This window comes from Typopeltis vanoorti, chromosome 24, assembly GCF_054136105.1.
Source record: "Typopeltis vanoorti isolate ZY-2024b chromosome 24, IOZ_Tvanoo_1.0, whole genome shotgun sequence".
NCBI lineage: Eukaryota > Metazoa > Arthropoda > Arachnida > Uropygi > Thelyphonidae > Typopeltis > Typopeltis vanoorti.
This window is the reverse complement of record NC_143572.1, coordinates 21,843,140-21,864,443: the sequence shown is the minus strand read 5'-3', so window position 1 is coordinate 21,864,443 and position 21,304 is coordinate 21,843,140. Positions and strand designations below refer to the sequence as shown.

General features: G+C 35.5%; 1 pseudogene; it reads left to right on the top strand.

The window, feature by feature from the left end:
* Positions 1-1,136: 1,136 nt before the first annotated feature.
* On the top strand, positions 1,137-1,259 carry LOC150092992 (U4 spliceosomal RNA; annotated as a pseudogene).
* Positions 1,260-21,304: the final 20,045 nt, after the last annotated feature.

Sequence of the window (21,304 nt, the reverse complement as noted above, 5' to 3'; positions counted from 1 at the left end):
AATTACTTTTTGCCAACAGATTTTTTTTTCTGCTGGAAATATTATATATGATCCGACTGTAGGTAGGTGCCTACATATCATTATAACAATAATAGCAATTTTATTTTCACTTCGTTTAGGCTTATTATATCCCATTTCATTTTACTTTAATATTCCAGTAATTCTACCTTTTCATGGTTGCTACAGTTCTTACGTTATATGTATCAATCAGGAAATGTTTTAAAAAAACATAATTAATAATGCCATTTTCTTTTATAAATTTTATTTTTTATATAAAACATAAATTTTATATATAATCTTAATGAATGTGAAGCTTTTTATAAATTATTTTTCTTTAAGAGTTTTAAAAAATTAAAAAGTTTAGAACACCTTTAATTATTTATTATCACTTTATTATATAAGATTAGTTTGATTACTTTCTTTAATATGTCTCCATGCCCATCCAGGGCGAGCAATCTGCTCATTAATTTTACCTTCACTGCAACCACAACAGATAGCGGGGAATATGAAAAGCATCTTGCTTCACCCCTAAAGACATAAATGTCAATTGTCAATTCTTTAATATGATGATTGAATGAATTTCAATCGACCGTGAGATGCGGTGATTGATTCATTCAATCCAATACCCTTGGAGGGTAATGGATGGCAATGCTGTAGCCAATGAAGTTCTAACTGAGGCTCGGCTATTGCTGTTACCCTCCTGCCATGATCAGAGCTTTAATTTAATAGCTCAATAACACCTTATCCCTACACTGTCCTCTACAGATAACGGGGAATATGAAAAGCATTCTTGATTCGCCCCTTTAAGCCAGTCCTTATAAGGACTATATAATTCTTTAATATTATTGGGCGCTTGTAGGCTTGGTGTGAGAGGAGAAAGTCCTTTTTAGGACTTCCAGGGTAACGAATGGTAATGCTGTAGCCAATGAAGCTTTAACTGAGGCTCGGCTATTGCCGTTATCCAACCATGACTAGAGCTTTTAGCTCAATAATACTCCATCCACACAACTTTTCTTCATTCGGATGACGGGATTAAGAGTCAAGGACTCAGTCCATCTCCCAGTTCTTTTAAGAACTTCTTTAGTATTGTTACTCATCATTTAAGTCAGTGTTTCCCAACGTGGGGCAATTTGAATATTTTAGGGAAACAAATGGCAAATGCCGTAGCCAATGAAGTTTAACTGAGGCTCGGCTATTGCTAATATGAGTTCGCTCTCTTAAGGTTTTTGCCTTAAGGGAGCAATTTGAGTCTCCGGGGAAAGTGTTCTCCGGCACGACCCAGTGAGGGGCTTTGTGTGAATGCTTTTCTTCGGAAATTTGAGCGGTTCTGCTCAGCGGTGGTAGGTGGAAGGCCATCACTGAGTGGAGCCACCGCTGAGATGGACGGTCTTTCGCCCACGATTGAGTGGCCTAGGGATCGTCCGAATTTTTAGAAACGGCTTTACCTTTAGATAAGGCAATTTGAAAAATTTGGGGGGGGGGGGGGCAATGAGAAAATGACGTTGCATTCGTCACCTCATCACCGATATACTCAAAAAATTCACAATTGTTGATGTTGCAACCCTGACTTTTCTAGAAAAAAAGCTGACATCACTAGTACAGTAGTCAACATAAATACAGTATCAAGAAAGATCGCATTAACTTGGATTTGGTTTTCCCGAGTTCAGTTCGATTTATAAAATTTATATTCGTTGAAGAAAGTCAAATTAAAAGCAGTTTTACCTTTTTTATTTAAAGTACATATTTATATTATACTTTTTCAGAATTTGGCTGACTATTATGCTAGAGGGGGGGGCATCAAAATCTTCGAGGCGTTGAGGTGGGGCATGATCCAAAAAACGTTGGGAAACACTGATTTAAGTTGTTTTGGTTGCGCATCCATTTTGTGGTATTTTCACTCATCAAGTTATTATTATTTCATTATTATTATATTATGTTGTTAATTATTCTATGATATAATATTTTAATTCGCCTTAATATTATTTTATTACATTATATTCGGTGTCATCATTTGCTGTTATTACTCAAATTATTATCGTTCTGCTATATATTAATCTATCTTCTGTTGCTATGTATCTGACTATTATTCAATATGCTATCATTGTTATTGCATTACACCTCCTGTAACTAAACAAACCACCGTCAGCTCTACATCACCTTCTGCACAATAGTTTTATCTGTTAACTGCGTTTTTTTCCTGTTTGAGAAAGAAAAATCAGCGAGAAAAGTCAACGTTTCAGGCCGGGGATGGCACAGTACGCAGAAAAAAATCTCTAATTATTATTATTATTAGGAGAGACCTCCAGGAAGTCAGGGACTCATTGAGGGAGGCTACATACTAAACGCACCAGCTATCATACTTATTCTTGAATTCATTCACACTGCTTGCACTCACAACATCCAATGGCAATCCATTCCAATCACGCACCGCCCTCTGAGAGAAAAATCTCATTCACCCCTTTCTTAGCGGCATTCATTCTCAGCTTCCAAGGATTTCCTCTTGTCCTTTCCCCACCCTCCATAAATTAAAAAATTCCATTAACTGAAATCCTGTATGATCCTTCAGAAGTTCGTAAGTCTCAATCATATCTCCCCTCTTTCTCCTGTTTGCTAGGTCTGGGATATTTTCTGCGTACTGCGACATCCCCTGCACTCTACAAATTCTCAGTCTTCATAATCAGTATTCCACAATCCTGATATCATTTTAACACTCTCCTTTATACTCTCTCCAATATATCGGAATCACAATGAAAACCAGACCTGCGCACAATAGTCCAAGTGAGGTCTTATCAAGGCCTTGTAAAGAGGCAAAATGACTTCCTTTTAACATGTCAAGGTTCTTTTCAGCATTGTAATTATATTTTGAGTTGCATTTACAATCTTTATTATATGACTCTTGAACTTCAACTTCCTGTCTACCAAAACTCCATTATCTTTAGCTTGATCAGTTTCTTCTAGCTTAATCTCACCAACATAATACGACGTTGGATATCTAATCACACCATGACCTTACTGACATTGAACATCCACAATTCCAGCCTATTGAAATCATTCTGTAAGTACTGCATATCATCAGCATTACCCTACCTGTCTTTACATTATCAGCAAATAACTGTATGTCACCTGTCAAATCCTTCCCAATATTAATGTACAGACTGAATAATGGAGGACCAAGCACTGATCCTTGTGGTGCACTACTGGTTACCTTAAATCGTGCAGGCTCACATCCCCAGTATACCACTTTTTGATATCTGTCAATCAGCCATCCTCTTATCCACGCTAATATTCTATAGCCCAAACCCATTTTCTCCAATTTATGCAACAGTCTACCACGCTGCATTCTGTCAAAAGCCTTAGCAAAATCCAAAAGCACATCATGGTGTATTCATTCTCCTTGTCTAACTCAGTGGTAGCATTATTATAGAATGTGAGCAAGTTGCTAAGACATAACTTTCCCTTAGTAAACCCATGATGTTCGTTGCAAAGTAGAGATTCACTGTCAACCCATTTCTGAATGCGAGCCCTAGATAATTTTTCCGAAATCTTCACCACCACTCCTGAGATAGTTGGATACATCGGTCTTTGTATCACCCTAATACTGGAAGAAATAAATATTGAATATTAATTATATGAAGAGCCAACGGCTTCAATTCGGCGACATATGAACTTATTTAAGTTAAGAGATATTACATCCCATATTTTTTATTTTTTCATAGCCAAATAAGAAACTCAAAGAGTTTCATGCCGAATATAGTAAATATATCAAGTTCGGCGAGTCCAAGCGTAAGCAAATACCTGGATAGTGTTACAACTGACCCTTTAGGGAGTGCAACACTGAGGCAACTCATGGTAAGGTGGAGCAAGCTCCGATCACTATTCTTGATATTTCCCCATAATGTGAAACCCAGTTCCTAGGAACTGGGTTTCACAGTATGGGTTCCCATAATTCACATTATGGGAACAGTAATACAGCTTGATATTTGGGAATTTGGGGAATCGATATTTCCCCATAATGTGAAACCCATTTCGCATTGCTGTTAGTATATGAACACAGTATTAGTCCGCTGCAGTTTGATTAAAAGTACCAAAATGCGAAAGCCAGATATCACCATTTCGCGAGATTGGGAGAACAGAAGAGGAAATTATTAATTATTAATTTTTTTTCAGTGCAAATATCAAATATTATGACAATAATCTGAATTGTGTATTTGGTTTACCAAACTAACATAGTAATTCAATGCATTTCCCCCTTTTTTTTTCTCTCCATTTTAAATATTACAATCTTTATTCGCTTTCGGGCCTGGTTCTTTTTATTTATTATTATTATTATTCTGGCAATCTTGAGTACCGCTCGTGTAAGCTGAATCATACGTCGGGCGATAATATCGCTTGCTGGAATGCCTGCACTGGAGTTTAATGACAAAGTTCATGCATTTTCTGAATACCGAGATTTCACTTATATTCACTGCACACTTTGTTAAGTTAAATATTTTGTCTCATTTCACGATTCTTAAGCATTTTTGAATAACTTCGTTTCTGTGACTTTCTCAAATTTCCTAAAGTCTTCCGTTGAAAATGCCTATGTATATCTTCTTTGATTTTGTACGGTCATCATTCGATCAAACCACTGGTTGAACTGTCACAAAGAGAATTGTTGAGAACACCTCAGACTTACTCTTCATTTGTCTCTTTGCCTTTAAATAACAAAATAATAATAATAATTAAATAAGTTTCCGAATTATATAGCCCTTCACTCAATTATGCTACTAAACATAATAGGCTTATTACAACCGTCTGTGGGTAAAATGATCTTAAAAAATAAAAATTAGTAAGAAACAGTAATTCGATAATAGCTTATTTGTAAATTTCATAATAACGCTATTTTTAGACCCTACTCCTAAAAAGAAAAACATTTTTTAATCAGAAAGTTTTTTCCACCGTTTAAATGAATTTTCTCAACTCATCCTTATTATAGTCCTTATAAGGACTGGCTTAAAGGGGCGAAGCAAGAATGCTTTTCATATTCCCCGTTATCTGTAGAGAACAGTGTAGGGATAAGGTGGTATTGAGCAATTAAAGCTCTGATCATGGCAGGAGGGTAACAAGCAATAGCCGAGCCTCAGTTAGAACTTCACTGGCTACAGCATTGCCATCCATTACCCACCAAGGGTATTGGATTGAATGAATCAATCCCTTCTCAACTCATACCTTTAAATCGTTTACTTCTAATAATTAAATATTAGTAAATATGGTGTATTAGATTATCCAGAATATTTTTAAAAAAATTTTAAAGTTCAACTATTTTATCAATAATAATAAACTTTTATAAATATTACAATATGTTTATTATAATATATTTATAAAATAAAAATTATTTTATGAAAAAATTACTTTAATAATGATACATTTGATTTTATATATAAAATAATACATAAATTTAATTTTTGTAGCCTAAACTAATGATGAATATTACAAATCAAGCCATATTAAGAACCACGAATTAATTATCATACGTGCTGATAAGCAGACACAGACTCATTCTTCAACCTTGCTAGAGGGAGCAACTCAACCGACAATTGCATGTTGGATTATATGTTAACAACTTTTCAATGAAAACTGAGGAATTCAATACGTACTTTAAGCTGCGCATGCTTAATATCGTGAAAGAATTCACTGATATACAACGCAATGAATGTAGGACTTTTTTTTTTTTAGCGCTATTATATCTTTTCTTATCAGTGGATTCGAATGTTTCTTTTACCCTCGCGTTTTTCATATCACTTCATGACATCAACTACAACTGATCTCAAATTCTATTGTGCTACTGATGACTAATATTAGTCATCAATCACATAAACTGATTGATGACTAATATGGCGGCCTACGAACACACCTTACTGGAAGTTGGTTAATGTAGACCAGGGATGGCCAATGATTAGAAGTGGCGCTTTGGACTCCAATGATAATAATAAAAAGTAAGCCTATTTATGCAAAAAAGTATTAACCAAAAAACCGATTTGTAGAAAAAAAAAAAAAAAGTTAAAACTTAGCGATTTTATTGTTTCGTGCACATCTTTTGCACATTCACTCGTATGATCTTGAGACGCCAAGCGTTAGCAACATCGCAGGTTTTTTATCAGTCAGTTTACAATTGACACTCATGCGCTACGGAGTTGTGCTTTGTTCGTCCTTGGTGAACATTCACAGTTTTGTACTTTTTCGAAAATTAAATATTGTTTTTATATTCAGTTACTCATCGCAGTGCAAAAGAAAATGAGAAAAAGAAAAACAGAAGGTGATTGTAAGCGTGAATTCAATGAAAAGACATAATAAAAGACATGATCTTAATAGACACTATAACACAATGCAATTCTAGCTCGCTTCCTCGTGGTGCACTCTGGATAACGCTAAAGAGCTAGAGCGACTTGGCAACCACGTGAACTCAAACTATAACACAAAAGAAAAAATAGTGCTTGGGTCTGAGTTACGGAGAGAGAGAATCTTGGTCTTATGTCTATATTAAATATGTCTATATTAACATATTTTTACTGGTAGTTTTTAAGGGTACAAGAGTTGAATAAAGCATCTGAACTCATACGTGAAAAAAATTGGCGCTTGGAAAGTGAAAGGTTGGCCATCCCTTATGTAGACCATACGCCGTTCCTAGTACTGTAAATAAATGCAGTCATTTATCATGCAAGATATACTTATCACGCACCTGCCCAGGGGCGAATGCTGGTCTTGAAATTCACGCTTGCTCTTGTTATCATTCAGGGAGTGAGAGGTGTGATTGAAGTCTGATTAGCGGAATAATGAATTACTGACCATTTAAAACTATATATTTAGAAATTTATGTACCTTTAATCATACAAATACAACACATATTTTACAAATGATATTCTATCTTTTTCAATTTAGCTACTTGAATACAAATTCTACCCTGCGGTTCTTCTTTATGAACTGGTCAATAACATCGTCATAAAAAGTTGGTTGTAACTTAATTTTCCCAAGCAACACGCACACTTGTAAAGACTGGCTGAAGCTCACTGGCTGGAGCTACTTTGACTGCGTATGGCCTGTGTTTAAGATGACGTGAAGGGTGCGGAAATGGCTATGTGCGCGCATGAAACCACAGTGGTGCAGCGAGGACCTGGAAGCTCTCACAACCGAGCAAGCCAAGGTAGCTTTGACTAGACAAGCAAGCATCAGCCTTCGATACACAACGCAAAGCTAATTATTGCCACGCAAGCTTAAGACGTCTTCTGTCTACAAAAATAAAAGCCTAAATGGAATGCTTATAAATGCATGCATTTATTAACAAATAAATAGTACTTCTATCTCAAGTAATGAGCTTGTGCAGTAAGCATGGAGAATTCGCCCCTGTACCTGCCATTATATCTTGCTGTGCCATTTGGTTTATCACTAATACTCCATAGTCCAGAAACGTGTGGTTGCCCAATAATTTTTGTAGGATTTTTGTAAAACAAACCACATTAAAATTCTCCTGCATTCAGGATTTGCAATCCTCCCCACCAAAAAAAAAAAAAAAGAAAGAAAGAAAGAAAAGAAAGAGACCAGTAGCAAAGATTTAATTTGGTTGGAAATCTGTAAAAGCAACTGAGGCGTCTATTGAATGTGCAGATTGAATATTGAGTGACAATATTCAATTAACGATGTTCTGCGGCTAGTTAGACTCTTTTGCTGGACCAACGACAAAGAATTTTGAAATATCTAATCAAACTCACGTCTATGATTGGTTGCAACACGAACAATAGAACCTTAACCATAAAATATCTAATTGTTTTCTTACGATGTGTCATTCAGAATTAACGTCGAGAAAGTTCAGGCCATGAGGCCAGTGTATTAAATCATGGTCCGTTTTCACAGGCCTGTTTGTCCTTTTTGTTTTCCGAACAGGAGGAAAACAAATTCTCATAAAATAACTTCAGTTGAAAAGCAATCCCTTTCTGAAGGGATTTGAACCGCGGTTTTTCTATTAATGTTTATGGCGGAATGTACTTCTTCCTATCCAAGCAGATAATGTGTAGGAAGTGTATACGCTATATTGGTAAGCTTTGGCGTGTTATAGTCATTATGATACCTGCAAAGGAATGATAAGAAACTGAAAGTGGTAATTCTTGTGGCTCCTAAGAGGATTAAATACTTCTTTCCTGCTCTTACTCAAACACTCTGTGCCACAACAAAAATCCCATTAAGTAACATAACTCTCTCTCTCTCTCTCTCTCTCTCTCTCTCTCTCTCTCTCTCTCTCTCTCTCTCTCTCTCTCTCTCTCCTTTTCTTTTAATACTTCTCAGTGATCCCAGTATTTTTTCTATCACCTGAATGCATACAGATTACTACTAAGTTTTAGATCTCATTAACATTGTTTCCAAATTGGAGGACGAATCGATGTACCAATGACAATGTACTATTAACAGCTTGGTTCTTACAATGATCTGAAGGTACTGAATCCATACAGATTTAGAAAGGCAGAAAGACTGTAGAAAGAACTGACTCGGTTATATTATTTCACAGAATAACATAAATATTTATTCAGTTACAAATTCACATCGCCTCATGTCATTTCTTAAACGAAATTTTATGTACATATATAAAATGCATGCCTTTAAAGCGTCTAGATAATTCGTTTCCAGTTTTTGTTTTTTATTTCAGTAATTCAAATCCAATTCACTGTTGATAATTTTTCTAGATTTAAAAAAATGAGAGAGAGACCGAAAAAAGATATAAAACTTGTACCAACTGGTTCTCTTGACAAATACAATAATAATAATAATAACAACAACAATTTTTAGTTTTGCTACACTCTAAAACGAGGGCAACAAAAAATAAATAAAAATAATTGTTTAGGAAAGGCGATTTGCCGACCTCTGGATTGTGATGTCCAGCTGCCTGACTTCTCTCTAATTAGTAATGTCACTGAATCAAAGGACATAGTTAAGAGAGGAGGAAGGGGTCATGCAAAATTTGGTGCTCTTTTTCATATATGAGATTACCCATGTTTAACACAGGTGAAACACAAAAAAGTATTCATTGACAGATCGGTAGCGATTACAATAATCTTCTTCTTCTTCTTCTGCAGCTTTTCCCACTTAAGTAGGGTCGCTGTTTGTAGTGAGTCTCCTTCACAACCTCCTGTCTTGGGCTGTAGCCACATCCAAGTTCTTCATCCTCAAGTCCTCCTCCACCATCTCCCTCCATCTGTTCTTCGGCCGTCCGCGCTTCCTCCTCCCCTGCTGCATGACCTTTCTTCCCACATACTCTTTCTCCCTCCTCATCACGACTAAACCATCCCAACCTTGCCTCCTGTATCTTTGCTCCTAAGTCCGTAACTTTCACTGTTCCCCTTACATGGTCATTTCTCAGATGATCCTTTCTGGTCACACCGCACATCCACCTATGCATTTTCATCTCCACTACCTCCATCCAGCTGATGTTATTTTTCCTCAGGGCCACAGTTTCCATAGCATACGTCATAGCTGGTCTCACTACTGTCCTGTAGATTTTGCCTTTTAGATTGATCGGCACCCTCTTATCGCATAGCACTCCAGTCATCTCTCTCCAGTTCCTAAATCCTGCATCCCACTTCCTTCTCAGCCTCACCATCCTCTTTCATTGTTGAACCTAAGTATCTAAAGTCACTGACCTTCCTGATGACATTTCCGTCCAGCTCCAGATCTGTCTCCTGGCTGCCATTCACTTTGCAACACGTATACTCAATCTTACTTCTGCTCAGTCTCATACCTCTCTCTTCCAGTACTTTCCTCCAACTTTCCAGTTTGGCTGCCACTTCTTCTCTTGATTCTGCGCACAGCACGATGTCATCTGCATACAACATAGTCCAAGGCGTGTCTTCTCTCACCTTCTCCGTCACCACCTCCATCACAATATTAAACAAGAACGGACTTAATGCTGACTATTGATGCAAGCCAACTGTCACTGGAAAACTTTCTGTCTCTCCCAAGCAGGTTCGAACTCTTGTCTTCACATTTCTGTACATTACAATAATGGACTCGAAAAATAGATTGCTGTTCCAACAGTTAGTTTGAACAGAACAATGGTGAGAATTTGAAACATCCCTACTATTGTGATTAACGTCTGCGAAGGCATGCTAAAACTAAGATGGACAGTAAACTCCCAGAGGAAAAAATACTTATAAATAAATATCTTATTTATACATCTTATTTATAAATAAGATATTTTTCAATAGAACATTAAAATATTGCTGCAACAGTAACAGTAACCGATTATTTTCGAAGGCCTGCTACCTGTGGTCCATTAAGATCTATCGAATATCGGGTTTAAATTGGATGAGGGGGGGTCTGCAGCCTAAGGCCATACCTCTGCATTATTTTGTGGGAACGTAGTTATACAGTATATCATGTCGCGTTGACTGCTAACATCACAGATATATGAAAGATTTTGCAAAACACTGTTCATACACTAACGGAAACAGCCTTTTATCCTTCATGAACAGATGTTGTCCTGACTCCATCTGTCTATTCTTTCTTTCTTCGCTTCCATCCACTCTCAAACCTGTCAAGCTAAAGACAGTTAACCTCTTTTCCTCTTGAAGAAAAACGAGCTATAAACTACTCTCAATCTTACCCAAGATGTTTTATAAGTATTATAAAAGTCAATAATATAACATTTTGATGAAGTTCCGAAACTTACCATCAGCACTTCAGGTTTTATTTAATACAATCATTTCGAAAAATTGACATTCGATGTATAAAGTTCTTTTGAATTCTATATCTTTTATGGTAATCTTGCACACAAGAGGTTGTTCAGCCTATAATTAGTATCACTCTAGTACTGTGAGTGGATAGACAGTTGCATAAAAAGAAGAAACTTACTAACATCGGATTTGAAGATAAATAATTATACTCTTCTTGGAAATACACGAGAGAAGACTGTTGCCAAGGCAGCAGCAGAAGAAATGAACAAAAAAGGAAAAATGTGTTTTATGAGTTTGACCGGCTACCAAAGGAGAGAGCATAATAGCCGATGCGTTTTGGCATATATTTAAAGAAGACTGAGGTGTATTTAAGTAATGACCTATCTAAAAATTATTAGACAATCCCGAAAGATCGCCCAACTCACCGTTGTTCCACTCAGTGACAGGCCCACCCTGTCACCGAGAAGAACTTCTCAGCGTTGGCTCTAACCAGTGGCAGGCTCACCCCACCACCAGCCAGAGCCAAATAATCTCATAATCTCAGCAGAGGCCCTACTCAGAGACCTATCCAAGCGGAACATGTCTCGTCAGTGGGAGGCAGACCCAAACGTGGAGTTTGGGTCTGCCTCTCACTGACGAGAACCACTGCCACCACTACTATACTGAAATGCATATGTACGTATTGATGAATCTGAATATGCTCTGGCACCAATTTAATAATTTAAAAATATATTAAAGAAAAAAAGGTGTTAATTATTTTTTATGAATATTAAAGCAAATATAGCAAAATATATATATTTTTTTAATTTACTAGTTTTTTAACTTTTTATTATATATATATATATATTTTTTTTTATTTTATATATATGACGATCTGTAATATTAAGTCAGTATATATAAATATGAATATTTATATATGCTGACTATAACCGAGACTAGAATAACAATTAAATTTATTCAAAACGCAACATTTTTCATCAGATTGTCCGACTTCTTCAGGCGTGGGAACATAGAAAGCAAGTGAACACTATAAGAAACATCGTATCACTATAAAACGACTATTATAAAATTCAGTTAGCTTTGAACTGTAGCTACAGTCCGTGTTGAAGTTCTGTAATGTTCACAAGCAATGGCTACTCGTCAAAAACTATTCATAAGCATCTATACCACCGCCATCAAAACAAACTCACGAACACAAGACAACCCCAAAGGTTATATCTCCTTACCATACATCAGCTCGCTCTCCACGAAACTAAGAAGAATTTTACGAAAGTTCAACATAAAAACCTGTTTCTCTACTCTTCCTAAACTAAGATCGATTTTAAGCAAATACAAACAAGCTCACAACCATCTACAATTCCCAGGAGTGTACAAAATCACGTGTGACTGCGGGAAGCAATACTATGGCCAAACTGAAAAATCCATCCTCCTACGTCTGCAAGAACACCAGAGGGACATTGTCTACAAAAGAACTAGAGCAAGTGCCCTGTCAAGCCATGTACTGTTTTCAGTAAACACAAATGATGAAGGCCATCAACATGAGATAAACTGGACAACAACCTCAAACCTCCATATATGCCGTGACGAGGTGGAACGCCGCATAGTCGAGTCTAAGGAAATTGTTATGGACCCTCATCACATAAATAATAACCTCAGCTATAATCTACCAGACTCTTTCAGCTCTGCTATCCGATATTGGCACACTCCTGAAGTCAAACGCACGCAGATGCCCAACAATAGAACTTCAACACGGACTGTAGCTACAGTTCAAAGCTAACTGAATTTTATAATAGTCGTTTTATAGTGATACGATGTTTCTTATAGTGTTCACTTGCTTTCTATGTTTCCACGCCTGAAGAAGTCGGACAATCCGATGAAACATGTTGCGTTTTGAATAAATTTATTTGTTATTCTAGTATCGGTTATAGTCAGTATATATAAATATGAATATATTATATATAAATATGAGTATATTATATATATATATAATATTTAATTATTATTATTTTTTATTTTGTATAATATATTTAATAGCGCAAATTTTAAATTCTCAATGCACATTTATGTTCAGTTACACGTTATTAATAACAGCTGCCTAACATTATAGAAAATAAGAAACATAAAGAATTAGACAACACGTGACTGAAAAGAAGCAGACGAACACGATATCAGAAAAGATGCTCCTCCTTTGCAAACATCTGTAAAAATATCTGCAAAGAAGGGGCCTCACCTTAAAAAATAATAAAATAATAAATTATTTTGGTACTTTTTTTCATTATTTTCGAGGTGATATTTTTTTATTATTATTAAACTAGATTTAAAGCTTCGAATTTAGTAGGGTATGCTCTGTTGAATACTTCGTCCGAATAAAACTGACGTGATCCATAATATTAAATTTAGAACAGTTACAGCAGGTCCAATTTAGATCCCTAATGATTTTAATAAAAAGTAGTCAATGATTCGCTAAAATACTTGGATTAAGAATTGCTATTGTGACTCATGATTAGCTGAATAAATTGACACCACTATTTTTTTTTATATTATCTTCTTTTATGTTAACCTCATTGCTATATAAATTTTTCACAGACAGGTTAGACATTCACTCAAACTTCCTGACACCAGTACTGGCCACATTGCGCCCACATCACCTAGTGAAATATATAATATTATTAAAAACTTAAAGAACAAAAAAGCTCCTGCAGCTGACCATTATAATAAATGCAATCTTAAGATTTCACTATTTTCCTTCCACCTGGAAACTGGCTAATGTAATCCCTATGCATAAGCCAGACAAGGACCCACACCTACCGCAAAATTATCATCCAATCAGTCTCATCTCCAACCTGGGTAAGATTGCGGAGAAGGTCATCCTCTCACGACTCCAAACCTCAGTAAATGACCTAAACATCCTCCCTAAATAACAGTTTGGTTTTCGGCAACACCATAGTACTACCCAGCAAATCCACAGAATTGTCAAATACATCACCACCAACTATAACTGGCGCCAGTGCACAGGAGCTGTTTTTCTAGACCTATCCAAAGTATTTGACAACATTTGGCATTTCGGACTCTAACACAAACTTATCTCAGCCGGTATCTGACTACAAATGGTTCATCTAATCCATTCATATCTTCAGAACAATCAATACAAGTCAAAATCAACGGTTCTACCTCATCCTAGCACCATATCTTTGCTGAAGTGCCGCAGGGATTTCTACTGGCTCCATTGCTGTTCTCTATATACATGTCAGACATCCCGCACAATCCGATGACTTCCATTTTGGCCCTGTATGCGGACGATACGGCAATACTAACCAGATCTCTCAGACCCCATTTCATTACCAGAAAGCTTCAAGAAAACCTTCTAAAGCTGGAGGGTTGGTTCTCCAAGTGGAGATTGGAAGTCAACCCCCTGAAACTCAGCCGTTCTTTTCTCAAAAAGGTCAATGTCTCCTGCAATTTTAGTATTGAATAGTAACACATCTCCTGCAGGAGATGTGTTACTATTCAATACTAAAATTCATTGGCAGACAGAAACAAATTACCTGGGTGTAATTCTCGACAAAAAGCTATCTTTCAACCAACACATCAAATCTGCGTGCACAAAGGCATCTAAAGCCATAGCTCAGATCTATCCGCTAATTAATAGAAATAACAAGCTCAGCAACAGAATCAAATTGCAACTATACCAGATGACGATTCGTTCTATAATCACCTATGCCTCTCCAGCCTGGAGCCACACCTCTAATACTAACATTATCAAAATACAACGAGTGCAGAACAAGTGCTTGAGAATGATTCTGAACGCCCCATGGTATGTTAGAAACAATCAACTTAATAGAGATATAATTATTCCCTATATTTTCTCTTTCCTACAATCTTTAGCATCTAAGTTCTTCCTAAGACGTCCATACACCCCAACGATTTGGTTCAGCAAGCTGCAGCATACGGCAAATTCAAACATAGAAGACCAAAAGCTATTTTAACCTCCTATAGCGATGCATAATCTCCATGCCCAATCAGGACGAGCAAACTGCTCGTAAATTTTACCCTCTCTGTAACCGCTACAGATAGCGGGGAATATGAAAAGCATCTTGCTTCACCCCTAAAAACATAAATGTCAATTGTCAATTAACTTCTGTGCTGTCTGCTATATATCATTTCCTTTAAATGTGTAATATTTTCGTTACATCAGAGCGAATGCTGTGTTTATTAATCTTATGAGTTAAAAGGAAAAGAACATTAATAGAAAATAATATTAAAATTAATATATGTCCTATTGAAACTGAAATTACTCCACAAATCTTAACAGAGATTGTAAAATATGTAAAAACAAAAATATAAAATAAGAATAATAATTAATTAAATAATTTTTTCTATCTTCCAAGTGTCTAAATAACGCTGTTAGCTTGACTTAGCGAAACATTGGAGTGTAAATATTTTGTTATTAAATTATACAAATTAAATTAAAATAATTTAATATTAATTAAATTAATTAAAATAATTTTAATCTTAACTTTGTCTATTAAATACTAAACTTGTTTTGTATTTTGGGGGAAAAGATCAGTGATCGCGATATGCATGCAAAAAACTTTTAAAATGTGGCAGGTTTCATTTGTATATCTTGAATAAGTCAAAAAAAACTAGAAATTTATATAGTTCTGTCAGCATAGCAAGTATATTTTAATATTTTAAGTTGACATTGTAATATAACTGTATTACTTGAATGATCAAAAATTAAAAAATTCGAAAACCGCATATCGTGTGCATAATCAATAACCTAATTGTTAAGTCTCTGCTTGTCATTAAATCTTTAATATTGTTAATTATTATTAAATAAAATAATTAAAGTAATTAATAAATGAATATTTAATTATAAATATTTAAGAATAATCAAATATTTGTTTGTAATTATGTAAGAAGGAAAAACACCTTTTTTTAATAATGATAAAGAAAATTAAAAAAAAAAAAAAAAGTGTTTATTATATATTTAAATATTCTTGCAGGGCAGTTCTGCATAGTCCAAAATTGGCCAGAATTCATTTAATTGCCTAAGCCTTTGTTACAACGGCGAGTGTGATGAAGCGTCACTATTGACAATCTATACACTGAATCTTTGTAACCAAGTTTCATTCCCAGTTTTCCTATTAGCACTTGTACTAATCTGTTTCCCATCGATTACACTTGGGATCAATCTCGCACAATGGAATAGTCCACGTTCTTTTCGTTCATTTTGGAACGTTTCTATAGTAATTGTTTACTGAATGTACGCTTCGTGTTCTGTACTTCTTTCTTCATGGAAGATAAGATTGCTAATGAGATGACCTGCGTTTTCACATAAATCACAGATTGACTAACTGATTGCAACTAGCTTTTAAACTGTTTGAAGATACCTTCATTAAATGTAAGCATTTTTTTCTTCCATTCTTAATTAATATATATATATATATATATATGGAGACGAAACCAAATCTAAAAGTTGCTTTTTGTTAATAAGTTATTTTTGATCATGACAAAAAAAAAAAAAAAAAAAAAAAAAAAAGGCTGCCTGCTCCGTTCGATTACATTTGTGTCATCACAAAGCAGGGAGGACGTCTAAAAACTCAATCATTCGATCATTTCTTTCCCGAGTATACAACTTATTCAGGTGATTAGCTTTTCCTCTCATCTGTGCAATTGATCAGGTAGCGGTGACGCGCGCGTTGCCTGAGGAAGGGGGAGGGTGAAACAGTGGAGAGGGAGGGAGGACTGCTTTGTTCCTATTAAAGGATGGGGAAGCTACATTAGCCTGCTTGCATCGCACGTCTTTTCATGTTGGACTAAGTGGAACCCTGGATAGCTCTTTATCCTAACTACTTTAGTTGCCAGGAAACGGTGTTGACTTGTCATACTTGCAGTAGAAAGTGGTTATGAGATAGAGAAACGAACTACCCCTTCACATTTACTTCTGTCTAGAAAATTGACTGATAATAAATTTTCTTTCCAACGAATGTTTACTGTTACCTTGAAAATGTCCGAATCATTAAGCGTACTCCATTTATCACAAAAGGAAACGCGACGTTTATTCAAATCAATGACCATACGCTACCTTTATTTATAATGAAGATAAGCGCAAAATGAACACACCCATTTGCAAATACTCAACGAGCAGAAATATATCGCGCAACAATAAATACAATTGCAAAGTGCTAAATTCAAACTATTTCCTTGAATCATAAGAAACTATATTGGAAGAATAATATTATATAAGATTTTTAAAGAAGAAATGAGAATACTTTAATTACTTTTTAATAAATGATAAGAGAATCTTACACCTTATAATTCAAAACATCAAGAACAAATAACTATCCTCTGTAAACTAATCAATTGTATTTCATTAGCAAAAGTATGTTTCGATACATGCATGACATGATTAAGAGTTAGCTTTATCGTGTAAAAGGTCATTGGTAATCACCTGAATACGGTAATTGTTCCTCTCGATTGGTTTTATCTGAAACCAATCGATTCAGAACAGAAAGAACTTCTTTCTTCCTTGGAATAATACAATTTAAGGATCTTGAACTCATATTTTCTTGTCAAAATGTGTTAATACGATATTGGTTATTTCCCCCACCAGCTTATTCCTTTATTTGAAATTGAAAATCGCCAGTTAGGGGAGGTGGGAGGAGTGCAGAAACCAGAAGAATGAACCAAATCACGTTAAGCCATTTTGTCTCTTAACTTTTTTTTTTCTGCAGACCTCTATGACAGTTTAATTAGTTTTGAATGACATTTGGATAATGGAAACGAAGGTCTTTTTTTTAGAATGAAGAATGAAGGCGAGAAAGAATGGTAGCAATTTTGTGCGCATTGTAGTTTTAAAACTTAATAAATATAATTCAACTGTGACAGAATACATACACTTTTGAAATGTTGAGATAACGTAGAATATAAACAGCATGCTTACGTGGTAGATGACGTATTGTTGAAGCCAGATTGTTGATAGTTACCTAACTTAAAATAGTTCTCTTACCCAGAGAGTTTTGGATGTCTGCGTACCCCTTTTTTAAATAAATATTGGATTTAAAATATAAGCAATGTTTTGTAGAAATACTGTATAATAAATCTGTTACTTGGACACATTACTAATTTTTATTGTCTGTCAGTCATTTGTTTTTCAGTGGCATTTTATTGTTTGTCAAAAGTCAAACGATCTGTGATTTGTGTTTGTGTTGAAAATTAAATTACTCACTGAATATTTTGAAATTGGCTTAATAATGAAATATTTAGTAAAATAAATTGAATGCAAAGGAAATGAAAACTCTGAAAAGCAAATATGACGTGCACATTATAGAATAAAATTCACAGGAACAAAACTGCAGCTTTTTTTTAAATCTCCGCTAGTGCGGAAGAATATCTTGCAGTGTAATAGAGTGAGGCAAAAGTTACGAAAACGAATAGAAAAATAAACCACTTTGTCTGTATAAGAGATTCTGTAAATGAGATGTTATTGAGCTTAAAGCTCACCCTCATGGGGCATGACGTTAGCTATATTCAGTTTGCAGTAGATTTGAGTTTGGTCTTTTATATTTGTAGTGTATTGCTTCATTGTAGTTGGCAGCTTGTTTGATCAGTGGATTTTAATGAAGGTTTGCCTTGATGAAGAATTTCTCTGCTAAATCACGAAGAAGACAAGAAATGTTTACTTCTCGATGGATCTGGGAGTTTCTAATAAACCAAGGAGCGTCCAGGATCGTCCTTAGATACTTATTTTGGATTCTTTGTAGTTTCGGTATGTTAGCTCAGAGATGTGACTCCATGCCGGAAAAGCGTAGGTGATCATTGGTCGAATTACCTTTTTGTACAGAGTTAGCTTGTTTTGTATATCCAATTTGCTTTTGCGGTTGATCAGGGGGGGGGGGGAGTAGAGTTGCGAAATTACTTTGGATATCTTCGATCCTATTAATTTGATGTGACTGTTAAATAATAGTTTATTATCTAGTTTCACTCCAAGATTACTTTTGATTCCCATGGGATCTTGACTCCATTGAGTTCAATGTCCTTGCTGGGGATCTTTCTTCTGGAGAAGAGTACGGCTGAGCTTTTTAGAGGGTTTGCTTGGATCCTCCAGTCCATCAGCCAAGTTTCTAGTGTGTTGATACTGCTTTGAAGTCTTCTAATTGCCAGTTAGGGGACTGAGAGATCTAGATAGTATCGCAGTATTGTCCGCATGTAGTTCTGAGATAATCCTTCTCGGATTTTGGGGGATATCGGCTAGGTAGATCGAGAACAGAAGAGAGCCCTGTGGTACCCCAGCACAGAGCTTGCCTCTGGGTGACACAGTACCATTTAATTTAATCTGTCATTTAGATAGGATTTGATAAGTTTAACTAATTTTATTGGTATCTTGAAGTCTATTAATTTGTAGAGAAGGCCCTGATGAAGATCTTGTCAAAGGCTTTTGCAATGAGACTAATGGGTCTCTAGCTTTCAGGAGGTTGGGGGGGGAGGGGGGTTTTACCTGGCTTTTTTTTATAGGTATGATATCTGCTGTTTTCCAGGTTATCGGAAAGTGCTGGAATCTGATGATTGCGTTTGTTATATTAACAATGTGTGTTATAACCTTTCTTGGTAGCATTTTTATTACTCTGTTTGTGATGTCGTCTGGGCCTGGAGCCTTTTTTTGTTGTTCAAATGGGTTATGATGTTTGTTATTTCTGTTGGGGTAGTGGATAAGTTCTGAGTTATCTATATGATAGTTTAGAACTTTTCTGACTTGCCGATAAATTTTATAGATGAAATTAATGTTTAAGTTTTGGTGAGACGGGCTACACTGCCTCTCCAAATTATCTATAAGGGCGTCTGCTTTTTCCTTATATCCGAGTGGGCCAGTCCTTGCGTATGGGAGGGTAGAGGTTGTCTGTTGGTGCGAAGGATTTTTAGGAATTTCCAGAGGGAATGGTCTTCTTAGTTGACTTGGTTTCCCATTCGTGGTTACGATGGTTTTTGAAGAACTTCTCTGACTTTTCTATTGAGATTATTTTATACTGTTTTGTCCTGTGGGGCTCTTGTATCGTGATATGTCTTTCTAGCTGTGTTTCTTTTGTTCTGATTAGGCCCATGATTTCTTCTGGGATCCGATTGTTCGAGTGGTTGATGGCAATTTGCGTAACTGAAGCTATTGCTTTGTGAATTTGGCTTGTTAGTTTGTTTACAACGATGTCTATCTCCTATTTATTGTGAATGATGGGCGGTGGGCCGATGTGCTCTGGGAGAATTTTAGAGATTATTTTTTCTAGTTGATATTGGTATGGGATGTTTTTGAGAATAACGATGCCCAGAACATCTGAATCTCCTGTTGGGCTGTGATGAGGGGGCTCCGTAGGTCCAATCACGACGGCAGAGTTGAGCATTGCATAGTTGTATAAAGTGTGACCTTTAGTGTTGATTGAAGAGCTGAACCAAGCTGTGTGTTTGAAGTTGAGGCCTCCTGCTAAAATTATGGAGTTATTTGATCCGAGGATGGAGTCCAAATCAGATGTCAGTAGTAGGATGCTTCGAGGGTTGTTAAACTGAATAAATGTTTTTTTTTTCGCTCATTTCAGAGAGAATAACCCATGTCAAAATAAAGAATGTCTCCCTTGAGAGTTTCCCTGTCTCATGCATAAAGTTCTTATAAGAACTGAGCGATGGACTGAGTCCTTGACTCTTTATCCCGTCATCTGAATGAAGAAAATCTGTGTGGATGGGATGTCATTGAGCTAAAAAGCTCCAGTCATGACTGGGTAACGGCAATAGCTGAGCCTCAGTTAAAGCTTCATTGACTACAGCATTGCCATTTGTTACCCTGGAAATCCTAAAAAGAATAAAGCAACATTTATTTTTCTCATATATCCATAACATGTGATATGATATTAGGTGTTAATATCTAAAATATAAGAAACTTATTAATAAAGGTTAAATATAAATTTACAATTTAATTACAAAATGTACTCCTGAAATATGTGCTCTTTATTTACAAAAATATTTTTAAATATTAGTCTCACTTATGAAAGATTGAAAACTAAAACGCATTTGATCATTCGAATATCATGTGAGGGATTGAGAATTATTTATTATTTATATTTATTTATAATTATTTATATATTTATTAATATAAATAATTAGCATTTTTTTTCTTATTAACGGATGGTAGCCAAATCATAGAAACTCGTTTTGTTTGTTTCGTGACTTTTTGAAGTTTTATAATACATTTATGGAATTCTACGCATTTATTAAAGCATTTTCGGTTCTTATGTGATTATTTACCAATTCCGTTTATAGTTTTACACGGTTAAGAAATAGTACCAACTGACTTGTGAGACTATTCCTTAATGAATGGTCAATTATGTCAGTTGTTACATTTTACTCGTTTTTTAAACTATTTAGGATTATTTCGTACTATTTTTTGCAAGTAGAAGAGTAGTAATAGAAAGTCTAATTGCGTATGAATACATTATGATTAAACTAATGCAAATCAAAGCAAACGTTTTTGACAGCAGATGGCGCAAAGTTAGATAAGCGTCGTCTGCACGATGTTGTTCATCTTTTCTAAAAATCGAACTACTGTTTTTAATAGTAATTTACCC